This window comes from Pseudonaja textilis, unplaced genomic scaffold, assembly GCF_049901715.1.
Source record: "Pseudonaja textilis isolate UNSWEBS1 unplaced genomic scaffold, rPseTex1.2 PTEXCTG81, whole genome shotgun sequence".
Lineage (NCBI taxonomy): Eukaryota > Metazoa > Chordata > Lepidosauria > Squamata > Elapidae > Pseudonaja > Pseudonaja textilis.
In genome coordinates, this window is record NW_028262835.1 from 50,144 (window position 1) to 56,556 (window position 6,413).

A 6,413-nucleotide genomic window follows, 5' to 3' on the forward strand; every position below is an offset into this window, starting at 1 on the left:
TGTTGAGTAACTCTGAGATGGCTACATTCACAACATTTCCCAAGGTTTTTTGAGTTGTGGCTTTGTCTTCATTTCTCGCTTGAACGTCAGTCCAGCCTTCAAGATGAAACACATTAAATTGTTTAATAAACAGAGCAGGGTGGTAATTTCACATGGAAATAGCAGATAGGGAAGGGAACAGGCCAAAAATGGGATCACCTAAACTTGTGCAGTCAACAGTTTTGTCAATGGGAGTGAAGGAATTCTGAATGACTGAGTAAAATTCAGATTTGTGGTGTCTTGCATTTCTGAATGTAACTTGCATTACAACTTGTAGGCTTCAAACTTATAAACTACATCCCTGAGAATTAAGAGTGGCTTTTTGACACATACAAATGTCAGAAACCCCAGAAGCAATGAATTTTATTTTATTTTTTAATTATTTATATATCAAACATCTTAACCACCCATCTCCCTCATAGAGGGGGTCCATCTCTCCCTCCCTCCCCCCCTCTCTCCCCCTCCCTCCCTCCTTTATATAGAAAATGTTGTTTATTTAAAAAAGCTAAAATCTATGGAAAGTGACTGGATAGGGAATAAGGTCTCCGTCTTCCAAATAGTTGCTGATGGGCACTATTTCAGTCCATGAACACTGAAATGGAGGGTGCCTCACTCAGAATTGTAGAAAAAGAAATATGGGGGTGTATAGAATCTGTGTTTAAGTATTTGGTTTTTGTTTTTTCAGGGTGAGCAGTTTCATTTTATTATCTCTCTACTGTCCAGCTGTAACAATCTTGGGAGTCAATCTCAGAAAATGTTCATAATTTTTTTTTTTCTGCAGAATCTTCTCAGGATGGAGGTGAAACCAATCCATCCCATATAAGAAAGTGACAGGCCACATGAGGTGAGATCTGAGGGACCCCAGGACAGCCCATTTGAGTACCTCACAACACATCTTCCCTAGAGATCAGGCCAGCAACAATTCATTCAAAGGGTCAATCAAAACAGAATTATTCCGCTGGACCTCGGAAAGGGGACGTTATCTTATGCTAGTGTGTGCACTTTCATCCTTAAAATGCAGCTACGTTCATTGTAACTTGTTTTTTAAATACATTTTAAAAAAATACTTTTGTGCCTGTGAGCTGCTAGGAATCTTTTCGGTCTGGCAGCACACCAAACGAAAAAAAAAAAGAATCAATGAACATTGTTTCAAACGATTGACCTCTTTGGGTAGGGAATTCTGAGAGTTGAAATCCGCACATCTTAAAAAGCTGCCAAGTCTGAGGAACCCTGGTCAGCATTCTAATCCTGGGATTTTGTGATGACCTCTCAAAGTTTAATATTCCCCAAGTCGGCACCTGCTTAGCTTCCAAGCCCAGGCAAGAGATTATCCGCGAGCCTTCTTTAAGTAATCGGCCTTCTTCTCCCCCTGAGTCCCCAATGTTCGAGCAACGGAGTGTCTTCCCGGCCACGACCGCTAGGGGTCTCTGCACCTAGGAAAGCAGCGGTTTCCCCCCCACCCCCTCCGCTCTCTCGCCTCCTCTCGCTTCCTTTGTTCCGAGGCTTCCATCCCCGACTACATCCGGTCTCTGCAGCTGGTCGGCCACCATATTGGGGTTGCTCGCCGCCCGTCAGGCCTCGGCGCCACTTCTCCTTGCGGCCGCCCGACGAGGCGACTGCCCGGGGCAGGATCCCGCTCCGATTGGCCAGCCTTCCACCCCGGATTAGGCGGAGGAGATAGCGAACGACGGTTGGTCTTCCGTGGGGATCCTAGACCCGCCGCCCGTCGTTCCCCAACCCCCCCCACCTCGAAACCGCAGGACAGCGGGGTGGGAGGTCAGGGCGCGGAGCGGCAGTCGAGGCGGCAGAGTTAAGAGGGGACTCGGGCTCGGAGGCCCCGGCGGGGCTGGAGCGGGCAGAGCGGCCTGGAGGATCAGAGGAGATGGGGTTCCCCCGGCCTTCTCTCTAGACCCCCCTGCCCGTCTGGCGACCCCCAAGGCGGGGAGGGTTGCTTTGCCCAGGAGAGCCGGCCGGGGCTGGGAATTGGGGGCTGGGGGTGGTCCTCCCCGGCGGGAGAAGGGGAGGCTTGGGTGGGCCTCGGCTTCCTCTCCCCCGGGTGGGCTGGCCACTTCGGTGCCGCCACCCTCGCTTCCGGCTTCGGGGAGGTTTTCCCCGCCGTCTCTCCTTCCCCGGTGGCGGGGGAGAGAGAGAGAGAGGGGGGGGGGGCCGCCGGGGTTGCGGGCGATGAGTCATCCTACCCGCCTTGGCATCGCGGTCCAACAAGCGGCAATGTTGAGAACCGTTCGCTTCCCTCGTTGGGGGTCCAGCAAACGAAACGGGTCACGGGGGCAAAAAAAAGCTTCTCCCACCCCCGGTGATAACGCGGACGGGCAGGTTGACATCTGGAAAGGACGGCTTTCCCGCAGCCGTCTGCCTCCCCTATTGATGGGCCGGAGGGCAATGCCCCTGATTGCGCAGGCCATTGCGCTGTTTGGGGCCTGGGTTAGCTGGGCGAGGTGAGTCCCAGAAGGGAGCCAAGCTGGGGGCAAGCTGGCCTGGGGTGCTTGATCAAAGCAGAACTAGAGAGAGGAGTGGTGAGTAATCTGCTGAGAGCCAACCAAGCAATGCAGAAAGTACAAAAAAGAAAGGCGATATTATCAGCACTCATTTACACAGCAATAATAGAAGCATCTTGCAGGGTGAGTTGCGTCCAAAAGTGTATATTTGATCCAAGTTCGGATTATCCCCGAACTCCTTCCTACAATAGAAGTTTAAGTTTAGAATTCCACATAATGGAAACACAGAGAATAAAAATCTAGTAGAGATGAGCAAGAATGAGAAGTAGATATAGTTTTGGCTGAATGTTATATGAATTCAAAACAGGAATAAGAAGAATTGAGGAACAATAAGCAGTAAATTTAGATATTCGCAGTCTGAATGGCAGGATTTCACATAGGAAATAAGAGGCAGTGTTCGGCATTATTGGCTAATGAATGGTCATTTTTCTATAGTGCATATTGCAAATGTAAGATACTTTTGTGCCTAAATCCATGCAATTATACTGTAATTACCAAAGACACCTTTTGTCTAACTGGAATAGGCGAGCCAGCTTTATTTTGGCTCTTTTCATGTTGTACTAAATTGAGAGATGAAAAACTCCCTATATTTGGCTCACATCTTGGTAACTACATCCATATGTTTATTTAGTTTTGTTAGCAACACAGAGGAAATAGGTTGCCATTGCCTTTTGCCTGGATTTTTTTTTCCCTTCTATTTCTCAGTATAGCATCTGGTCCTGTATTTTCTCCCATCCAAGTCTAGGAAGGTCTGACCCGCGTTAACCTTTTGAGAAATTCGAAGAGCTTGATGCTGCCATCTGCTTAGGAGAATTACAGGAATTGGTCGTTGTTGACATGTTTTAATTACTTCATTGTAGGGCCTCTCAGAAATAGCAGGTGGAAGGAACTTTGGAGGTCTTCTAGGCCAGCCCCTTGCTCAATCAGGAAATCCTACACCATTTCAGACAAATGGTTGTTCTATCCCTTCTTAAAAACATCCCGTGTTGGAGCACTCTCAACTTCCAAGGGCAAGCCATTCCACTTGTTCTAACGGTTAAATGTAACTGTCAGATAATTTCTCCTTAAGTTCTAGGTTGCTTCTCTCCATCCATTAGTTTCCATCCATTCCTTCTTGTCCTGCCTTCAGGTGCTTTGGAGAAGAGCTTGACTCCCTCTTCTTTGTGGCAGCCCCTGAGATACTGGAAGACTGCTATCATGTCTCCCCTAGTCCTTTTTTTTTAATTAGACTAGACATACCCAGTTCCTGTAATTGTTCTTCTTACGTTTTAGCTTCCAGTCCTTTCAATGTTTCCCTTGAACAGCTTACATTTTGTTTTGTAACTGTTCTATCGTTCCAGTGATCATCTGCATGTTAAGTAAGGTTTGGGTGCGTATAAGGATTTAGTAATCAACATTTTCACATGTGTTGCTAGCCACAGAAAGAGCCCAGGTTTTTGTAAATGCCATTTGGGGCACCAGTTCAGCAGTCATTGGTGTTTAATTAGTTTGTGGGTACAGCGTTAACAGGCAGCGCCTCTGCTGACAATCATGACACAGTGTCGGTTGCAGCCCCGTCATGCCCTATGCTCATGGGGCGTATCCCCAAGTGAGCTGTGTGGTTTTTGAGGCGTCATTCACGTAGCACGGTGTTGTCTGCTTTTGCATTTGAATCAAAGGGTGTGAGTTCCTCTTCATGTTGAAGCTTGATTCATTTTTTTGCTAGGTTTCATGGCTGCATTAGTGGCTAGGGCATTGGGGGTAACTGGCTTTCTGTTTTGCAGGGGCTGAATTCATCTGGAGGCCTTAGCAGCAAGTGAGATCATGGAGGAAAATGGTGAAGATGTGGCTTCCCTGGGTAAGGATCTCTTCTCTATCATTGGATTATCATCTTAATATTGAATGCTAAGATCTGTTTAAGAAATTATTACAGTCCTGGTTGTGAAACCCCTCACTGTGACCAAAACTACCCCTTCCTTTAAAAAAAATGGTAAGAACTACAGTAGACACAGATGCAGTGAGTATAGCATTCACTATGCTATGACTCCTCTTCTTTTTATGGGTCCTTTGGGGTCTTTTAAGTTAAAAAGGAGTGTATTCTCATTTCATTCAGTAATGTGCTCCCAAAAAGTTGGGAACTGGAAGATATGTCTGGGAGGGAGAAAGAAATTCTGTGACAACTGTGTTTGTGAATATGTTATGAAATAATATTTAATTACAAACTAAACATGAGCCAGCAGCAAGATGTGGCTGCAAAATTAGCAAAGATAGTTTTAGGCTGCTTCAATAGGAGTATTTAAGAATTTGGGGTGGAAGATCCAGCAGGGGCGGAGAACATTAAGTCTAGTGTTGTTTCCCTCTCCAAGTAATTTTGACATAATTATGCTAGGTGCAAATTGATCTGGATAAATACCTTAGTAGGCTTTCTACTTTACCACTTTATTAGCAGTGAAGGTGTTTCAAGAGAACTAAGTAGTTCGTGCTTCCTAACTGAGCCAGCTCAAGGGTTACACAGAAGTAAAAATTCCTCTATTGTATTGGGTTGGTTGAATCCATTTTAAATAGGTACAGTTCTGGGCAATCCAGTAGAAAAAAAAACAGTGAAGCTTTTAGATAATCTCAACACATGAAAGGTGTCCTAGAGATGCGTGGGGAGGCAAGACTCTTTCTCAAGGGGGAAAAAAAAGCCATATGACCAGATTGTTGTGTAATCTGTTTAGAGTTCTTAAAGATCCCATCAGCTGCACAAGATTAATACAGTTCCAGAATTACAGTTTTTGCATAATCTGTAACGGTCCATTAGATGTCTTAAATTTGCGGTTAAGTTTGATGTACTAACACTGTTGCCCTAGCCTGGAAAAGTAATCCTGATTTGGGAAATGATTGTTTTATTGAGAATTTTGCACACAGCTGTAATTAAGAACAAAAAAAAGAAAGAAACCAAGATGTCATCTCCTTAATATATCTAGTTAGTTGGGCAATTGCTTGCCATTATATATTGTTCCCTGTGGTTCATGTTGTGTAAACCTTCAGATAACGTTGGGATCCCTTCTAGTTGCAGTGGAGATTATGCTTGCTTGACATTGAGAGCAGGGCAAGTTGCTTGTCTTACGTGTTTTCAAGGGCTCTGTTAGTCCAGAGGTTATACAATTAATGATTGAATATCCCACCATTTATTCAGTTAAAATAACTGAACGGTAGAGATGGTTCTGAAGTAATAGTCTATCTCCCAGCACACTCGCTTGGGGCCAGGGGTTTTGAGCGTTCAGTTTCTTGACCCAAATTTATCATTTCTGTGGGCATCTAGTTCCGGAATTCCATTATTTTGATTACGCAGAGATGAGCTTTCAGCCTTGGTTTGCCTTGGCCGTTAGTTGGCTGGAGTAGAGACTGAGAAGATGGTTTCAAGGACAGCAAAGAGGCCCATCGCTGTGGAATTCAGAGTCTTTTCTGATGGGTCTGAATTATCTCCTGTAAACGAAATACAGTTACTGAATTAGAAATCTGGGAGAGAGGCTGGCTTGGGAAACTCGACCGAATCCAAATTTCTATGGATTTACACACGGTATCAGGAAAATCTGAAAGGAGCACCCTAGAATGCCATAACCTTAATTCAATTTGTCAAAACCTGGCCCACTTGTTGAAGCCGTTTCAAGAGCAAAAAAGCTGTTATCCTGCTGAAGTATAAAAACCTGGTGGGAACGCCTCGGCTTTAGGCCACCCTAAGAGGGAATCTCAACAATATGGAAGAAATTCAACAGCCTGTTTTCAAGATGAAAAGGCCAGGAAGGCTTGACCTGTGCTCCTTGGCTATTATGGTACCCATCTTCCACATCCCTGCTAGGTTTTTGCAGTGCCTGCAGTAATTAGTTCCTCCAA

The 6,413-nt window shown here is 45.2% G+C and overlaps 1 long non-coding RNA gene across 1 annotated transcript; it reads left to right on the forward strand.

The window, feature by feature from the left end:
* The first annotated feature begins 1,053 nt into the window (after positions 1-1,053).
* LOC148123773 (uncharacterized) lies at positions 1,054-5,474 on the forward strand. The gene is made up of 2 exons (XR_015740535.1): positions 1,054-1,729; positions 4,319-5,474. It is a non-coding gene; the product is annotated as an uncharacterized LOC148123773 (long non-coding RNA).
* Positions 5,475-6,413: the final 939 nt, after the last annotated feature.